This window comes from Columba livia, chromosome 1 (genome assembly GCF_036013475.1).
Source record: "Columba livia isolate bColLiv1 breed racing homer chromosome 1, bColLiv1.pat.W.v2, whole genome shotgun sequence".
NCBI lineage: Eukaryota > Metazoa > Chordata > Aves > Columbiformes > Columbidae > Columba > Columba livia.
This window is the reverse complement of record NC_088602.1, coordinates 54923425-54943488: the sequence shown is the minus strand read 5'-3', so window position 1 is coordinate 54943488 and position 20064 is coordinate 54923425. Positions and strand designations below refer to the sequence as shown.

The following is a 20064-nucleotide window of genomic DNA, read 5'->3' as shown; positions in this document are numbered from 1 at the left end:
CTCTAATGTCCCTTGCTAATTGAAATGTATTTTGTGACTTAGCTTTTTTGATTCTATCTCTGTCATATAACTCTCAGTTTGGTGGGAGAATTTTAACAAGGGGGTTTCCAAGAGGCTTTGCAGCTTCTCTGCCAATGCAGCAAACCATTGTGTTGTAAACACATCCAGGGCTGCCTGACGATTGCGGGTTATTGTGTTCCTCATACTAATTACCCTCTATAGGGAGAAGAGTGTGCAGAAATATTGTGAAAACCTTGTCTTCCTCCAGCTTTTTGTTCCATTCTCACATCCTCAGTGTCTAGCTTTTTGCCACTCCTCAGCATCTCACACATTGCATGGTCCTTTTTGTCTGCCTCCTCTTTTGCAATGAATGTGGCGTCTGTTTTCTTAACCTCCCGTCCCCGCTGAAACACCTGAGGCATCCTCTCATACTTGTTGCTCTTTTCTGCTTTGCTTCGATTGCTCCGATGCCTGTCTTGTAAAACAACACCTGGTATAAACACACCATTTCAGGTGTGGTCTTATGCTTTTCCAGCCGCTGCATGGCAAGAACTTTATTTCCAAGTTCAAAACTGCTCAGCTCTCAACTTGGATCATGTTCAAAAGTGCAGCAGCTCCGTCAGGATCCTCATCCTGGTCATCCAAGAAAAGTCCTCCTGTCCATGCAAACACTCTCAGTCTCCATTTGCTGCAGCAAGGTACCTTTTGTGCACGCTTATTTCTGTTTGCTTCTTTAGACTCTAGGCATTTTTTAGATAAGAACTATTCACTTGATCTTTCTGCAATAGCATCCCTCACATTATGGCTGCTGCTGTAAGATGTAATAATAATTGTTAATCTGCTGAGTGCCTCAGATAGAAGAGCTGCCTTGCATGGCTGAGAGAAGCTCTCTCGGTGTTTGAAAACCCACATCTCCACATGGATAAAATGAAACCTGCAGGAATAAGCTTTTGTAAGAGCATTTAAAATGTTAGACCTCTGAGATAAATCAAGGCCCCGGCCTCTCTTTTTGACATAACCCCCTGTTAATTTGACAAAAGAGTAACCCATATCAAGGACACCAAATTAAACCCCATCTAGTTTAAAAAATAAATGGGGCTCCTTCAGGCCCTGGGAGCATCCCCCAGCCCACAGGTACATCAACATGCCTGACTCATGGCTAGATGTCATGCCAGGTGAGACCTGGTCATTTCTCCCCATTTTACTCTCCTCCTTTCCCTTTTCCCAGCGCCACAAAAAGCCAGTGCAGCCAGGGTGAGTTGATGTCTGGAGCCTTCATTTAAAGCAAGATGAACATGAACGCCCCCACTGTGGAGGACATTTTTGACTCTCTGGCCCAGATCGTGGGGTTTGGGAGCCTATGGGTTTGCTTTCTGCTTTGCTGGAGAGAGGAAAAGTTGTCAAGAGTTTGAATGGTGAAGTTTGGTTCACAGCCATTATTATCTTCACCAGGTGAAATGTCCCACTGAGGTAAAACATCCCGCTGAATGATGAGAGGGGTACCTGATTTTTAATTGGTTTTACATGCAGAAGAATGGAAAGTGTGAATATAACATGCAGGAACAGCTTCTGTATTTCATTATTTGTGGCAGGTATTTTAAAATCAAGAAAACTTTAAAAAAAAATCTGCACACAGTTAACATCTGTTATCCCTTTTCTAATCCTTTAAATCCCTTAATTTACTCCCAAGTTGCTTAAACTATTATCAACCTCTTTTTAGGGCCCTACATCTTAATCACAAGTATATGACAAATATTTGATGATATAGTATGTATTTGGCAAATACTTAGGACTCAAATGATAATACTAAAATAGAGGTTTCATATGATTACAGAGACTAAGGGATTAGGAATTAGATTTAAATGGGTCCAAGGGGCAAATTCAAAGACTTCAAACATCTTTTTTAAAAACAAGATGCCATGGTTTGAAAAAAAAGATTTCTAAAATGAATTTGCTGATGATCTCTCCTCCAGAAAAATTCTATCACTTCATCAAGCTTATTTATTTATTTAAGCTGCCTTTGAAGCTCTTTTATTTCAAGGGGGGAAAAAAAATTAGTTCAACTGCATACATTACACAAGGGGAAAAATGTAAACCCATGTAAAACCTCAGTGGGAACTTTCTCTTTTTCTGTTTCATGAGGGTTAGACATTTCCCCAGAGCTGTTTTTGAGTTTTGTGGTTAATTGAGCCTCCAGGTAAATCCTTGTGAGAGGGACTGAAGTGCTGAGAAATGACAAATAATGACAAGGTGGGGGGTTGCTATCCAGACTGAGGCTTCGGGAGCATCCAGTGGAGTATCCACATTGAGGATCCTCTTGGCAGTGATCAGTGTTGATGGAGGTCCCATGCTCAGTGTGGTTGTCCACACATGGGTGGGCAGTGCCATCCAAAGTGTCTGGCATGTCTAACATGTGCCGACAACACTGGCAAGTGCGTGGGACCTCAGGCAGAGCTGTGACCTGGTACAGCTTTGGTTGGCCAGCTGGTGCCAGGCTAGAGTGATGGACTTGACCTCCCCTTGGCAGGCCTCACCAGGCTGCAGCACCGTGCTGATGTGGCCATATCACCACCATTTCCAGAGCTGCCCTTCATGGAGCTGGCTTCAGCACCCCTGCACCTTGCTGAAGGGTGCACTATGGGCTCACCAAAAGAGGGAATCACTGTTCCAGGCCAGAATAACTCCTTCTTATCTCCCTTTTGCCTAGGATGAGATACGGTTGGGTCTGAATTTGTGGGATGCTCATTATCTCTGAGAGCTGCTGACCACTTTTAAGATCAGGTTCTTTGACAGTTTTAAGCTTCCATTCAATTTTTTTTTCAATCTTAAATTAGATTTTGGCTAGTTTTGCACCTGAAGTTGGCTTGCTGGAGGTTCAGATGAACAATTGTGCCAAAAAAAAGGAGGGGAAAGGAATGTATAGCCCAGGATGGGGAGGGAGGGTGGATCACCTCATCCTGAGCCACCTTGCAGCAGCACTCCCTGAGAATGAGAGATGCAAAACATCCTTCATAGAGTCTTTAGCATAATGGATGCTGGAGACTGAAAGCATGAATTCTACTCTTCCCTGGTGAGACCACATCTGGAATATTGTGTCCAGTTCTGGACCCCTCAGTTCCAGAAGGACAGAGAACTGCTGGAGAGGGTCCAGCGTAGAGCAACAAAGATGATGAAGGGAGTGGAACATCTCCCTTATGAGGAAAGGCTGAGGGAGCTGGGGCTCTTTAGCTTGGAGAAGAGGAGACTGAGGGGTGACCTTATTAACGTTTACAAATACATAAAGGGTGAGTGTCACGAGGATGGAGCCAGGCTCTTCTCGGTGACAAACAATGATAGGACAAGGGGTAATGGGTTCAAACTGGAACACAGGAGGTTCCACTTGAATATGAGAAGAAACTTCTTCCCAGTGAGGGTGCCAGAGCACTGGAACAGGCTGCCCAGGGGGGTTGTGGAGTCTCCTACTCTGGAGACATTCAAAATCCTCCTGGACACATTTCTGTGCAGCCTCATCTAGGTGTTCCTGCTCCAGCAGGAGGATTGGACTAGATGATCTTTTGAGGTCCTTTCCAATCCCTAATAATCTGTGATTCTGTGAATTTTTCTTCTGTTTGTTTTGTTTATGACCCTGGTGCTCAAAGTAAGCCCTTAACCCAACACACCAAGCTGTGGTGTAAGGTCCGCTGTTCCTCTCCTATAAAAGACACCAATTAAGAAGAATGTGCTAGGAAAACCTGCTGGGACACAGGGCAGAGAGCACCACTGCTTTATTCCTTCGGAAGGATGGTTAATGGCTGAACAGGAGCAAACCCCATGTCTTCAGGGACCTGTGCACAGGTTGGAATGGGAGGCAGGAGGCCAAAAGTGGAGGACTCACACTGGAGATGCTAAGCATGCAGGTGGTGTGCTGGGCCTCAGCACCAATGCCTACTCTTCCTCCCAGCTGTGTGTTTCGCTGTGTGTTTCACTCTGTCACCAGTAGCTCCAAAGCAGTATCAGCGAGTGGTCCTCATGGATCCCAGGCTCGTGGGAAATCCTGCAGGAAGGGCAGGCGGGTCCAAGGAGAGGGATTAGCACATCACGCAGTACAGTACATTTCCAGGTGGATTTCTGCTTGGACAGGGGACTAGAGGGGGTATGGTCGGTGCCCTTGACCCAGCTCTTCCTACAATTCTATTTTCCATGCCAAAAGCCTGGAAATGTAGTCCTCACTTGAAGGGATTTATGTACTGGGTGGCTACTGCTCATCAGGACTTTTAGTTTTGTTGTTTTTTTTTTTTCCAATCCTTTTCTGCTTTGATCTCCTTGCACAAAACCTTGAAATGAAGAGTTGTCACATAATACTGAGAACACAAGAAATACCACTGTCTGTAGTTGAAATAGCACTTAGTACAACAGTCATCTGAAAGAGTATATTTAAATTACATTTTTTCAGCTTTGAAACTTCTGTCTTACAAAAGGGGAAAAACAGTCTTTGCTGGTTGTATGATCTGAGTGGGAAAGCTAGGAACCTATGGATTCAAGAGGCTCTTTTGTTAATGCTTTGGCTGATGCTTAGAATAATATAAAACAAGAAAGATCTCACAAGCAAAAGACAGGCTTCGGCTTTCATTCCTGCTCACGCATCTTCCATCGTCTCCAAACAAACTCAGCTGAGGTGTCTTGGGCTACTATAAACTTCAGAGGCAAAGTTTAAGAAACAAGCTGAATTCAAAAGAGTTTGTGTTGTCAGCTAAAAGAGTAAAAAAAAATGTTATCATCTGTTTAAGCACTGCTGACTAATGTATATTCAAAAGCAAATCAACACAGTTGCACCCACTCTTCAAGCATCAAGGAAACCAGATGAGACCAGTGTCTCAGAGATACGGTGTCAAAAGATTTTTATTTTTTTTAGACAGTGGATGGAAGGGAAGAATTGCATTAAAATGTAATGTTTGTCAATGGCAGTGATAAAAAAAGAAAACTTCCCCAGTCATTGCTGGCTGCCGCATGCAGCAATCTGAATACATTGGTAATGTGAGGGACTGATTAGTCCTGTAAGGCTGCCTACAGGTTAGCAGGCCTCATTTCAAATCTCTGACAGCAATATGTGTCGTTTCATGCTTCATCCTCATTCCCCATGTTCAACACAAACCGGGGTCACTCTATATATGGAAATCACTGTCTTCAGGGCAAAAAAATTAAAAAAGGTGAGATTGCCGCTTTAACCTCACTGGCCTCAGAAAATATGTTTTAGTCTGATACATTATACTAGTAGGAATTATTTATCAAGAAGATACAAGCTCGATATTTCAGAAATAATGAGATGTTCTGGTTTTGCAGCTGAAATTTTATGGTCCAGAGAGCATCAGCTATGAATCCAGAGAATAAAGTAAACTCGCAATGAATGATACACAGTATGCAGCTGAAGTAAAATGGCTGTGCGAAGGGTAATATGGAAGTTATAACACAGCGCAATGCTCACTATGTCTAAAGCGTCTTTGTTGCCAGAGACAGATGTTTGGAAGACAGTTCAAGCACAAGATGCTCGCAGCATTTATTGAGGGAAGTTTTGCCCAGGAAAGGAATTGCCCCATGAGAAACTTTAGTTGGTAACCCTCAAATCCTGTAGCTTATACAACATACTGAAGAACTCACAACAAGGTAATTTGATAGCAATGTTCAAGCACTTGGTGTGGAGAAATTACTTAGGCTAGAGGTTCTCTCCCAGTATGGGGGTGGATTTTCACTCATACCTTCATTTTGCTAGAGCAAAAGCAGGTGTATAAAGCTGTGTCATTTTACACCATGTTTTCCTGGCAAATATCCATGATTTGATTTGGTGAGGGATCTATGTCTGAGCTCAATATACTTTTGTCTGACTTTGTTTAGTTTGCTTTCTTGGCTGGTCAAACAAGCTGAGCAAGGAACTTCCATTTTATCTTTCATTAGTCTTAGGTTAGGGTTCAGCAGAAAAATTTAAATGTCTGACACAGAATTGGTTACTGCATTAATACTGTTGTCCAAAGTAATTAATGCATTTGACAATGCTTGTGGGGATTATAAACTCCGCATAATCTAATGTGCACAGGAGCACAGCCATGAGGAGCCATAGTCAGTCCTTGTATCTGCTCACATCCCCACAAGGCCAAATTGCAGGTGCTTTGTAGCTACCACAGGTAGCTGGGCTCAGACGCTCTAGTAGTGCCAGAGTCCTGTCCTTTCACCCAGCCCTCTCACACACCTGCTTCCCTTTCTACAGGCTGGGTGGCAGTTTATAATATCTTTTTTAGTGTTTTACAACCTGTAATAAATAATTTTTTTTTAAAAAAAAGGACAGTTAAGTTTCATAGGATGAGACCTACCACTGTTCAAGTAATTTTTTATCAGACAGTGCCAGGAAGCTTACTTGAAAAATGAGAAGGGGTATCGCCACAGGTATCATACCAAAAGCTAAGATCATTGCAATCTGCAGCCTTAGAAACAGTGAGTGACTCCTCTGTTCCTTTTCCCATTTCAGGCGGTTCAATATAATTTCCAAGCAGCTCTTGGATGCACCAAAAGGCTGTTACTTCCCGTGGAGATGGGAGAATGCGAGTCTGTAAGCACCTGGGACCATCTCAACCCCCATCAATTTTGGACTACTGAGTCCACACTGTGTGCTGGTGAATACCCGGGAGTAGTGCTACCCATGCAGCATGTCCCATTCCCCACAGCAGGGTTTGCCTCATGGACCTCGGGTGAGATTCACCACTGGCATCTGGAGAGAGGATAGTGAGGAGAGGATGGTGACCATCAATGCTGCATAAAACTCTGGCTTTATCTAGATTGTTATCATCAGCTACCAAAATGATAAAGTTTAGTAAGGGGGAACTAACTAAGAAAGGAACAGTAAACCAAACACTCTATGTTGTTTGTGCTGCAAAATATGTCCAGCCTCTCCATTTTAACTAGTCTTATCCCCCAAGAAAGCAGGGTCATGGTACAGCACTGACAAGGAGCTGGCACTCAGTCATGTAGAAGCAATGGTGTCACTTTGGGCACTGTGAAGTGTCCCACTTGGCCTCCAGCTGTGTCTCCAGAAGAGCGTGGGTCTCTCTTTAGTCCTGTGCTGTCTCCTCCAGCCCATGCAGAAATGTGGGATATCCAATGTATTTCATTGCCACTGAAACTATCACCAGAGAGTGCGTGTCTGGTATGCCTAACCCTCTTTTATTTTCAGGCCTTTTCATTCAACATAAATATTTAGGGGCTCTTAAGTCTATGCAAAGTTCATCAGACTGCACACAACAGACCCAGGCCAATGTAAATGTGACATGGTATTGTAACTGTCTATTTACAGCCCATGTCCTGCACAGATCTGTGCTAGTGCTACAGCTGCCCACATCCAGACTGTTCCTGTGTGTGTTCCCAGCCTGTGGAAGACCTGGAAGCATCCATTTCTGTACTTCTGTCTTTGGACCAACTCAACATCTACAATGTCTTGAATTCAGGTTCCTCTTCATAAGGAAATCAGAGCAGTCAGGTCTGGATGCACAGTGGCAGCTTCTCTAAGAGGGTACAAGGTGTTGGAGTTGACACCTTTCAAAAATTGAGCCATTTTTAAAGTTTAGTCGCACTACATGTGTCACCAGAGGAACACAGCTCCTTGGAACTGTTCTGGAAGATCTTCTCAAATATGTAGAGGTTAGACTTGGGAAATACTAATTAATAAAAAGAAAAAGCAGAGCTTGGAATAATGACAAATTATTCTACAGTATAATTCAAAGTTACTTCATGTTTTTGTGTGACCTAATCCAGGGTAAAATATAGGTCAAGAAGTGCATTTCCACTTTGTTACCACCTCCAATGCACTCAAAGCAAGCAGCAATGTAAATCTTAGGTGACTACTGAAACTCTAACTAAGTCTATAAGGTGGATTCAGGACACAATTTTGAATACAATTAAGATTAAGAACCCGTATCTCTTCTCACTCAATGGCTGTGATGAGCTCTGGTTTATTCTGTGTAAATTAATGGGTTGAATATTAGGCCAATATCATTCAACATGGGGTAGTTTATCACAGAGAACAAGCCACTATGCACCTCTGAATCACGGCAATGCACAGAATCACCCACCAGCTGCTCTAGTTCAAGAATGAGATTTTGTTACTTCTCAGGCTTTCATACCAATGACTTCTTTGAAGAACAGATGTTCTTCTCAAAGAAGGATTTCAGGTCTTTGGGTAACTTGGGCCTGAAAGACCTGGTAAAAAGTAGCCTAACGTGATGATAATAAAGCATCTATTGTCCCAGACCTGCCTCTGGATTTCTTATTTCTAAATGTGTATCCTCAGTGCAGAGGTGGAACCACTTCCTGAGTAAACTAATGTAAATCAGGCACTCGGTCTCTGCATCACCTGTGATTGTAGATGCAACTGGGATGCTGGGAGTGAAGTGAAGGACTGAGATTAAGTATTTAAAATAGATATCTCTGTTTCAGATTTATCTTGCCTCATTTTAAGCAACCAACAGTTCACTCAAGTCAGAAACCCAAATGCCATGGCTTTTTTATGCAAAGGAGAGGAGGAGGCTTCCAGAGAGGAGCTTCAACCTGTTCAGCATCTTAGCCTGGCTATCTTCACTTGGTAGGTGACCTTTGGTGATGTGAGCGTGGGTCCCCTCCTCTCTGAACAGACTGACAACGACTGACTGATGGCAATGTCTGTCTGCTTTACCCAAGTACTCTGCTCATTGTTCAAACCGCTCCAGCATCAAGCAATGCTGAGGTGATTCCACCTGTAAGTATGAATGGAACAACTCCATGGCTCTGAAAAGAAATTGCTTAATATTACAGTCACGTGCTTGTCGAGCTACAGTTGACGGCAATGTTCGTTTTGCTGCTAAATATGCTAGGATTTGGCCCTACTAGTTGATATAAACAAGCACAAAGTTGATTTTGACACGGAAACATGAAGAAAAAAGAAAAACAGTGTACAAAATTGTGTCAAGAAGAAGGAAAGGAATTCATCTCAATGTGATTGAATGCTGTTTCCGAGTTGTTCGTTGTTCTTTGAGTCAGACTTGTGTATTAGTTCATATCACTGATTTTCCTTCTTTTTTACATTTTCTTCTTATTTTGAGTCCAGATTCTGTGCAACATTTCTGCAGAAAAAATGTGTTTGTGAAATGTTGATTTTCTGCAATTAGTTTCTGATTTTTGAAATTTGTCCTTCACTCCAAGGCTTTCGAGCCTCCATCAAGCAGCATTTTTGAGAGACTATGGGGGAAAAAATCCTTACAAAACAAAAACAGTATTTTCAGAATTCCACTCTACTGCTTTCAGACTATTTCCATCAACCCTCTTATTCATTTTGATTTATTTCCATCCATAAGCAGACTAACGCTTTTCTATGCTTTTATTGTTCTTCAAGAATAGGCCTTCTATTGGAGAAAAATAATGTCTCTACGACCACCACTTTGCTCAATGCAGATCTTCATTAATCTGCAGCCACAGTACAGGCTTTTAGCAGCAAGCACTTTTGATGGGAATTGAATTTGATACTGCATTATGGTTGTAGGGCTTCTCACAATAGACTGTGTTCTTTTCTGTGTCTGTGCACAATCAGAGAGACCCAATTAAATAATTTGGTGCAATAATGGAGAACAAAAGAGTATGAGGGCTTAAAGTGAGGGCTTCAGCATTTGTATTCTCCCTTTTCTGTATCATGTTAATTAATTTGCCTGAAAACCAAAAGAAAGAACATAATGTGAAAAGCATAGCTCATCTACAACATGGAGGCACTTTAAATGCAGATACCATACCAAATCAACATGTAACAAAGGAACATTCTTTGCATTTTCTGAAGAAAAAAAAATAATAAAGTTGCCAGCTAATGTGGAGTGGTCCTGGTTGTGGGCACTAGAAATAACAGCTATTTGGCGGGGGGAGGTGGGGCGAAACAAGTATTAAGGATGGGATAATACTTTGTGCTCCTGTGACAACATCTACAAATAAATACACAGCTTTGAAGCCTAATTGGTGGCTGGAAAATGACTGGACTCAGCAGAGACAGAGATCTCAATATTTTGGGGCATTTAATATTTTTTTTTTAATCTTCCGGGCTTGATTCTATTCTATTCTTTCCATAAAATAGCTCAAAGCAGACATTTCAAGAGAAGACCAGCCCCTGCTCCTCTGATTTAGAAACTCCAACAGTATTGCAACGGGCACGAGGGCAGTCTCTGCTCCACTGTCACTCCAGCCTGCAACTGAGTTTATCCAGCAGAAAAGATGCATTAACCCCCTACTGAAATAAATACGATGGTCATGCAGCCCTCATTCGCCCCTTGGAGCCTGGAAGTTGAGGTCAGCAAGCTGAGATTATTTGCAGCTCAGATGACAGAAGCGGCACTGTACTCTGCAGTGCTGTCTCCTCCGTAGTCCCTCTCTAAATTGAACCACTGACATCTGTAAAACTGCAAGTTACACATTTTTTCTGTTATAAATAATTTAAGCTCTTAATTGTTTGAAGTCCTAAAAATGCAAACCCAAGGATTATTCCATTGTCTCTTGTTCATTAGCAAGTAGAAAAAGAATATTTTCAGAGCTGTGATCCAATTGCATTCATTATTATTACCTGTTAAATACTACTTTCGAGATATTAGGGAGAACAATTTACCTAAAGGTTATGAATCTTATTTCACAGTATATTAGTAAAAAGCTTTGCATCTGGGTAAAAATACGACCACAAATTGGGACTTCGATTTGGTTTAGAAATCGTATTTTTTTTTAAACAGAAAGATATACATCTTGGCTAGCTACAACTACCTTCATTCTAGCTGGAGAAGCTAGAAAGCTCCATGGCATCAGCCCTATTGTATCCTCCCAGCTCCACAAAAAGCCGCTTAGTTTTGGGTTTGAGATATACAGCAGCATCATAACTGCAGCTGTCAGGCTACCTGCATGTCACACATCCTATTAGAAGTACTGAAAATGATCATCACATCACCTCTCATCAAGGTGTATTACATACCTTTGCTGCTACACTGCCTTACTTCCCAGCAGAGAGGTCTTTTTACATCAACATTCCTCCTGAATATTACTTGTGTTGACAAGTTACTTGAATGAAATCTAGGTGGGAGGATCTGGAGGTATCACAAATAGCTGAGATATTTGTGGCTTTTAATCACCGAAATTATCTGTGCGTTTCCAAACAACCTTTTTTTTTTTTTTTTTCCAGAAGATTGGAGACTTATCTTCCTCCCTTCTCCTTAAACTCATTAAATATATCACAACAACAGTGTGCTGCTTTGTTAATCACCATTCGTTCTCCAGATCAACCTTTCCAGGAAACACCACCACCAGCAGTACTGGATCAACGACAGCCCAGGAGGCTGCAGCCCTTCTTATCAGCCTATTTGGTAATTCGTGTGAGCTATCATGACGAGTGCTGTTCATTTCGGTAGGTCTTTAGCCCATAATTAAAATATATGAGGCTTACAGTTGTTATGTTTCTACTTCCATCATGGGGACATGAAAACAGAATGTCCTCCTTGGAGCTTAGCAAGCTACTTCTGATCCAACACTGAAAAAAAAAAAAAAAAAAAGGCATTTCTTCATATTCTCAGTTAATTCAGTCTAAAAGTGTCACACTTATTCAGCAGCAGTTAAAATAGGCTGTGATGAGAGCATGACAATTTCCAGCTAAACTAGAGGATAATTAGAAATGCCCCGTAGCAGGCAAGTCAGTGCTTCAATTTATTTGCTGTTTATTACCAAGTCCCTGCCCCTTGGGTGTAATGACTGTAAAGCAGCACCTGCAGCTTCCTAGTGTTTGATTTAGTGCTGTAAATGGTGCTCAGAGAGTAGATTAAGCTGGAATGTGATCAAACCTTATTTGCAATCCGATTATACAAACTGCTCCTTGCACTGACCAGATTGAAGTAATTTCCCTATAGAAACGTTACACTCACTTTGGTGTAAAAATGATTAACATTTGCTGACTGTAGGTCAGCCTTTCACTTCCAGTGTAATTCTTTATCAGGCAGGATGCCCATCTTTTTTCTTGTGCTTGCCACGTTTTCTATTGCGCGGTATTTAACCAATGGATATAATCAACCCCTTTTTTTTCAGGTCTTGTTGATGAATGATTGTAATAAATAAGCACTCCAGCATAAGCAGATTAAACCATTTTTTTCTCCGTTTGATTGTTCAGCAGTATTGACATGCTTAATGATCTAACAGAGAACAGCTACGGAATGAAGGAATTTCCATATTTTACTGAAAACGGCTATTGAGGTATTTATAAATAAAATCTCAGTACACATGCGGTACTTTAACTTCAGCATTGGGTGGGATTACTGGGCACCAACATCAGTCCAAGAACTAACCTACATGTCTTTCAAAAAAGTGCCCAAATACTCACTGGCACCACTAATCCTTTCACTCTTAAATAATCAGTAACATAAGGCTTCTTGATTCTCAGTAGCCTTCTTTTTTTTTTTTTTTTGCACCGTATCAGGAATTCTGGATGTGAAAACTGTTTCTCAGACAATTAGCCTCTGGTAATGAAATGCAACTAAATATATTCTGCACACTGAAAGCAAACACTTGGCTCTCCACATATTTCTGTGACAATCGAAGAAATATTTTAGCCTGAAATGCATTATCAAGCCTGACTCAAATACCAGCAATAACATGTTTTGTTGTATAACATTTTAAAGCTGATTTTCCACAGACATTTTAGCTGTAACCCTTTAGTGACCACTGTCCTGAAGGTTTCACAGATGGCCACATTCACACCCAGTCTCCTGAGCTGAGAGAATTTGACTCCTGCCCCAGTCAACAGCCTTCAGAAGGAGATTCCTGGAGTGGTTTGCAATACACACCAGGTATGGTGGTGCAGGCACTGTCCAAGAATCCCAAATACACTGTGCAATCTTACAGTGTCAAATAGCCGTGATGGCCTGGTGACAGCCAGCAATCCGCTTCTGTTCGGCTCCTGTGCAAAGGCTGCACTGAAGCAGCACTGTGTCTGTCCCAGCACAGCTCGGAGGGGCCACGCAGGGGTTTCTCTGACATATATATCTTCTGGCTGGTTTGGTTTTTTTTTATGATACCTGAAAAATTAGAATTAAGTCATGCCAGAAATATCCATTTAACTTTGGCATTTTTAAGCTTCCTGTACAACAAGTATTGAGGAAATTAACATCTGCAAGACAGCGGGCTGAGTTATGACTTTATTTATGTGCTTTTAATTTTACTCCCTGCTTGGAAGGAGAGAAAATTTGGTCCTGATGGATCCCTTTGTCAAAGTCAATTCTATCCCAAACCCACTGGAAAGAAGTTGGATCCTTCCACTCATTGAACAGGGCATCAGATAAGCCCATTGTCCTGCAAACAGAAGTGCTTTTTTTCACCTTGTGTTCTAAAGATTTCAGCAATCACCTATAACAGAATGCAAGAGCTGAGTTTCATGAGAACAACTGGTCACAACAAAACAATTTGTAATACAACTTTTTTTTTTGTTTTATGGCAGCAATTAACCATCTTTTGGACAGAGCCACAGACATACAATGACAGGAGCATGCTGTATAGGTGTATGGGGTTGCTACATCAAGTACTTGGTTCATAAAGATAGCTCTCATCGTAAAGCTGAGGAGAAGCATTTTGATAGCCCCGATTGCTCAGTGTTTCACAAATTAAGCTCCTTTCCTCCTGGCCCTGTGCAATGTCAGAAAGAAATAACAAACAGTTGCTCTTGCACCCTTACAGGGGAAAAAACAGAGACCCAATGACACCCAGATTCCCCAAGCCTGATTGAATGGGAAGGAAAGGTAAGGCTTGTCTGTATAAGAAAGATGGGGACAGACATTTTAGCAGGACCTGTTGTGACAAGACAGAGGGTAGTGGTTTTAAACTGAAGGAGGGGAGATTCAGACTAGACATGAAGACATTTTTTAAAATGAGGTTGGTGAAGCACTGTCCCAGGTTGCCCAGAGAGGTGGTAGATGCCCCATCCCTGGAGACATTCCAGGCCAGGCTGGACGGGGCTCTAAGCAACCTGATCTAGTTGAAGATGTCCCTGCTCATTGCAGGGGATTGGACTAGATGAACTTTGAAGGTCCCTTCCAACCCAAACTATTCTATGGTTCTGCAATTCTATGAAAGCAGGACCAAGGTGACAGGGCTCTTACACAGAGCAGCACAACAGAACCTACGTCAGGGTAAGCAGAAGACAGCTCAGTCTTTAAGTTTTGTAGCAACAATGCGGAGCTGCATGACATACAAGTTCTTGTATCTCGAACAGATTGGAAAAATGCATTTTAAAAGACTCCTGCAGAGCATTCACAGGTTGAATTACTCCCTAAGCATAGGAGATATATTTTCTGCTTTTACTGTTTCTTTATATTAACTCTTTGTCCAACCTTTTGTTTCAGTTCATAAAACAATAGCGCTTTTTTTCTCTCTCTTTTTTTTTCTTTTTCTTTTTTTTTTTTTTTTAGCTGCAATTCATTCACCATTCTGAGTTAATATTGATGGGATGTTTAGACCATATTTGAAAATTATCGTGCTGGGAGCTGTTTGATGTCAATGAGAATTTGTATGCCTGTGTGGGGATGGGAGTCCAATCACCTGGATGCAGCAGTTTTCACTCAGGGAAAATGAGACTTCTGTTTCAGTGGGAATAGGTCTGAAAAAGGGTCTCAGAAATTGTCCCAAATTCTGGAAAACTATTATTTTTTTAAGTGAGAAAAGGGGAAGGTTCTTTGGGAATGTAAAGTTTTCCTGTGTTTGACATTTATTATGGAAAAAACCTCATGCACAAGTAGCATGGCAATCTAGATTGGCACATTAAATTTTCCTGCTGTGTTTTTTCCCTGTGTTGTGCCAGCTGTCTCCCAACATCCTGCCCTTGCAGTCTTTTTCTACGTGTTTTGTCTTTATTTATTCAGGCCAGCAAAAAAGATTTTGCAGTGCTAACAACAATCCCTAGAGCCTGGTCATGGCTGAGGAAAAGCTTGTCTTTTATTGGTACCCACCCTTCTGAGGGGATTCAGGAAAGCCTCTGGAGGCTGTGCAGGAGGAAAGGAGCTGCTTTTCCCAGGGGATTGCCCCTTCCATCACCCTCTCCCTTGTTCCAGCAGCCAGCAAGGGTGGAAAGGGAAGCAACAGCATAATAGCCCCTGCAATGATTTCAAATAAGGCAATGGTCTGTTGTTTGGAATACACCGAGTTATATGTTCAACAGGATAGTTATTTGTACACCAGTTGTCATTACGTCTGTGGTCATTATCTCTCCCTTGCCTCTGTTTTTGCCAAGCTAATCAGAGGTTGCCCTGTGTTTACAGTGGAGCACCTGGCGAGTGCTCAAGTATTTAAATACTTGAGATAATAGAAGACAAATGTCCTGGTGAAGGTTTTCAGGTGTGGCTGGAGATTGAGGAGACATAGGCTTGGTCTGGGGATGTGCTAGTGTTCTGTCTTCCAAAAGCTGGTCCTACCTGCAGCTATTCATATTGGGTGCCTTGAAATAGTTTGGCAGACTGAATTAGATCTTACTTTGATAAATCAAAGGTTGGTATTAGTCAGGTTACCATGAGCACCACTAGGCTTTACTGTCCCTGATGCGACCCCCATTCCCATGCCCATTGTGATGCAATGGCTGGCTGCGGAGGTCCCTGCAGCACCCTGGTCCTCACCCTCCCTCATGGGGCAGCTCTAAAACTTGTGCTGTTTCAGACTGGCCATGCTACCCTGGGGCAGTCCTCACCAGCTCCCAAACCATGCTGTACGTTTTGGGATGCACAAAATGCAGAATGGTTCTCATGATGTCAGAGCAGGAGTTGGGCACTGCCAAATTAATTTTTGATTTTTGCTTAAGCCTGATTTGGACCCAGATGGCCAGAGTTTTAAAATATAATTAAAATGAATATCACATACATTGGAAATATACTCTGAGTGTCTTACATGCATTGAGGTCAATGTTATTTGACTGAGAAGTTCACTGGCTGTATTTTAACACTTGTCCTTCCCTCTCATGGCCGACATTTTGGATATTCACAGTTAAAAATGGCCATGGCTGATGATTATTCACCTGATCCCATGATAAAAATTAAAGCACTTTAGTTCAGTGTGACAGCAATGTCACAACCTCTCAGAACTTAAAAGCTGCAATCCCTCTGCAGTTTTGTATCAGCCCCCTTCATTAGTGCTGCCCTCATTTGAGTCCAAGGGCTGGTTGAGAAGTGGTTATCAGATGCTAAAAAAGCATTTGGAATTGTGGCCTGGTATTGCAGAGAGATCTGTAGAGGTTTGATCTCACTGCAAAATCCAAGGGAGGCACTGAGAGAATGAAAAGTCACCTTGTAATTCACCAACTAACCCAGATGATCTGGCCCTCTGCATCTACTCGTAGCATCATTATACTAAAGCCTCTCCTACCCTCCCATGGAAAAAGCAGGGATGTGGTAGTGATCCTTGGAAGGTGTTTGCTTTTGCTTTTCTTTAAGTCCAGGACTGAGCTTTCCAGCTCTGTGAACCCCAGAACCTAGAGGAAGAGGAAACACCTGCTCTGGGGTGCAGATGGACCTCTGAGGAAGGCTGACGTACTTCTTCCTCCCTTCTTCCTCCCTTCTTCCTCCCTTCTTCCCAGGGTGAGCCCAGGCTGATACACACACTCAGCAGTGCAGAATGCAGAAAATATTAATCTTCAAGGAAATAAATTATTGTAGAAATGTCATTAGCTCAGCACTATCAGCAGCTAATTGTTGGCCTCATTAGGCAACATCATTAATACTCAGGGATGACTGGGATATCCTGCAGAACAAAATAGGTGGCTTGATGTAGAAGTCTGATGTAAAATGCAATGGCGGGACTACGGGGGATTATTCATGAGAATTTCTGCTGCCAGCTCGGAGATTTCTGTTTGGAAGAAAGTGAGGAGGGACTTGGGTACATCAGCTGGTCAGAGCTTCAAAGATGAGATGCCAGTTGTGAAACAGCCAAGAAAAAAGGCAGGAAAAAGAAGCAAAAAAGTGACCACAAAACAAACAATAACCACCACCAAACAAAAGAACACAAAAAAACAACTAAAAAAAAAACAAACTCAAGGGCACCCGACAAGGTATTGCCAGTAAATGCAGGGACATACTAAATCCAGAACAGTAAAAGAGCAAGGAAAGTGGTGCCAAATCGGGATAAATAACCCCATGATGCTGCAGCTGCTGCCTTCCCTGCCATGCAGGCAGTGGGGCTGCTGATTGCCTGGCCAGGGACAGAGGGGCTGGGGAGAGGGGGCAACCAGTGGGCAGAAATGAGTACAAAGCTCCTCAGATGACTGGGAAAACGAAGACCCTCTTTTAAAATAAGATATTACAAGCTCTTTTCTTGCTCAGCCTGGCAAAACAAAGCTGAGGTGGGATGCAGCTGCTCTCTATACACTAGGGGAGTAATGCACAGGGCAGGAGAAGAATGATTTGAAGGACGTTTGCACAAGACTAAATCGGGCTGAGCTGTTCCTTGCCAAGTTTCAGCGGAAAGTCAGAGGATTCTGAGAATTGTGAAGTTCTGGAATAGTAATTTGATGTGGCAAAATGAGCCACTCTTTAGGAAGGAGCAGAAAAGTTTCAGGAAATGTGAAGTGACACTTACGGCAGCGGAAGCGGGGGCTTTGTAGCCCTTTCTTTTCTGCCCTGAAATGCGTTAGCCCAAACACACACTGGTGAGCACCTTGAGGGTTCTTGCCCAAGAAGAACAGCAGTAGGTGCCTGGCAGAGATGAGATGCGGTATTCCACAAGGGCTAGAGACAAAGTATGGAAGGAGGAGTGGAGTTTCTTAAGTTGCTTGGTTTTCTTCATGTTTTTTTCAGCAAGGTCGTCTCTGCACAGTAGCTGAAATGTTGAGGCTTAAATAAACAGTGTGCAATATTGTGGATTTCCATGCTGCAAACTCAAGTGAAGCAACCAACATTAACATAGAACAGTTTGGGTTAGAAGGGACCTTCCAAGGTCATCTACTCCAATCCCCCTGCAATGCACAGGGACATCTTCAACTAGATCAGGTTGCTCAGATTCCCGTCCTGCCTAGCCTTGAATATCTCCAGGGACAGGGCATCTACAACCTCTCTGGACAACCTAATTTTACCATCCTTATCAGAAAAATTTCTTAATCATATCTAGCCTGAATCTCCCCTCTTTTGGTTTAACTAATGCTTCAGAGTACTAGAAAGCCTTTGTAACTGAGGCAGACACGAACTACAGGCTTACGGATGTTTCCACTACCTAACTGTTCTTCTGCACTGCCGAAGTCCTGTCCCAGCACGCACAGCACAGAAGTGGGGAAGCACGGACTGGGAACAGCCTGTTCTTCCCATGTGGTAGTCAGCAATCTGGAGGCGCTTCCCAGGATGACACAGTGTTAACGAGCTCAGAGTGAAAGACAGGTGGTACGGTCATAAATAATAAAAACAAAAAAGGGTGGAGCACAAGATTCATTTGTAGTAGCTACAATGCTAAATTATTACTTGCCCATCCCACTTAAGGTATTAAATGTGAAATAAATCACTTTGAGAGAACACTTCAAAAAACACATATTTTGACCTCATCCAGGCAAGTTTATATAAACTATTGCAACCCCTGTCCTGAGGAGTTTGCAGGCTAAGAAACTGCTGTTAAAACCAACTAGTTATTATGAATATCATCAGTAAATTTATCAATAGCATTAATGCAGGTTGTCTGATCTCTAACCTATTACACTTGAAGATGTCACTGCAGCCCTGTAAGGGCTCTATCAAAAGCTCAGCTTTAAACAGCTTTTAATGTGATCTCAGTATGGTTTCAATAACTACCATTGTATGTTTTTCCCGTTAGAACACTGAAATGGCTTCATGGTGGAAAAGACATGGAGTACCCCACCCATCCCAAGAAAGGGGCTATCTCTGATAATGTGGGTGGTAACAAGCCAGTGCCAGCTCTTGTACTACCCAGAAGGATGTTATCTTGTGGCAGGTTTCAGAATGTGAAGCATTTCATGGATTTCACCAAAAATTGTTATAGCTGTCCAAGTTATTGCTCTACTTTCTCAATTTGAGCAACTCTCAGAACTCTCATTCCTAATGGCCATCCCAGTCTTATGCATGGCAAGTAGCTCATCTTGTCCATCAATATCCAGGACAAAACACAAGGACAGTGAACATTTTTGGTGTGACATAATGTATGTAGGTGTTTGACAAGAATCAATTTTCAGGACACACTTGAGAGAGGAGGGGGGTAGAAGGGCACTGCAAACACGATTCTGGTAACAGACACAGTGATGTCTGTAGAAGAAAGCAATAAAGGGACTAGCAAGACTGGCATTGCTGGGATGAAGGGCACAAAGAGGAATATGGCAGGGGGAAAAAAGCCTGAGATACAGGAAGATCAACATGTAAAGTTTCCACTCAGTTTTGTTAGAAGTTGGGGTTAAGGGAAAAGGCTTGGTGAAGGGTATGAAATGATCTGTCCAAAGAGAGAGTTTTGGTTTTTTTAAACAGCAGCAGTGCTAGGATAGAACTGGAGGTTGTAATGTAGGTGTCAAAGAGTAATGCAGAAAATATGAGCGATTTTAAAGCTGTGGATAGATACCTTGGCTATTGGAAAGAATCTTAAGTGTACTGTTGAAAAGAGAAACAATTGAACATGAAGACAGTGTAAGTATGACAGGAGGCAGAGAGTGAAAATGAAGGATGTCTCCATGGCTCTGTGTCTGAATAAAGAAACAGAAGGGGGGATATTTTCAACAAAAAGGGAACAAGGGGTGTAGTGGGAAAAAAGATTGCAAGTCGCAGTTTGTCACATTAACTGTGAACTGTTGTGCAATACAGGCTGGTGTTTCAGCATGGGAGACTAAAAAGAGAGAAGGTTCTTGCATCCTTAGTGGTGCCTGAATCCATGAAAATGGAAAGAGTCTCTCAGCGTGCTATCTTTGGGATGCAACAAGGAATCTTGCAAACACCACTGGCTGTACTGACTAAAGGTGGGATTCAGCTGCCTAAATTTAGGAAATTGAAGAAGCCTTCATCCAGCTGCCTCTCCCAGTATCCAGTAATCCTAGTCATATCTGCCAAC

At 42.3% G+C, this 20064-nt stretch overlaps 1 long non-coding RNA gene across 1 annotated transcript; it reads right to left on the bottom strand.

Moving 5' to 3' along the window:
* Positions 1–6251: 6251 nt before the first annotated feature.
* Positions 6252–15600, bottom strand: LOC135579053 (uncharacterized). The gene is made up of 3 exons (XR_010471361.1): positions 15462–15600; positions 11459–11542; positions 6252–9698 (listed from the first exon to the last, which is right to left on the bottom strand). It is a non-coding gene; the product is annotated as an uncharacterized LOC135579053 (long non-coding RNA).
* Between the last annotated feature and the right edge of the window lie 4464 nt (positions 15601–20064).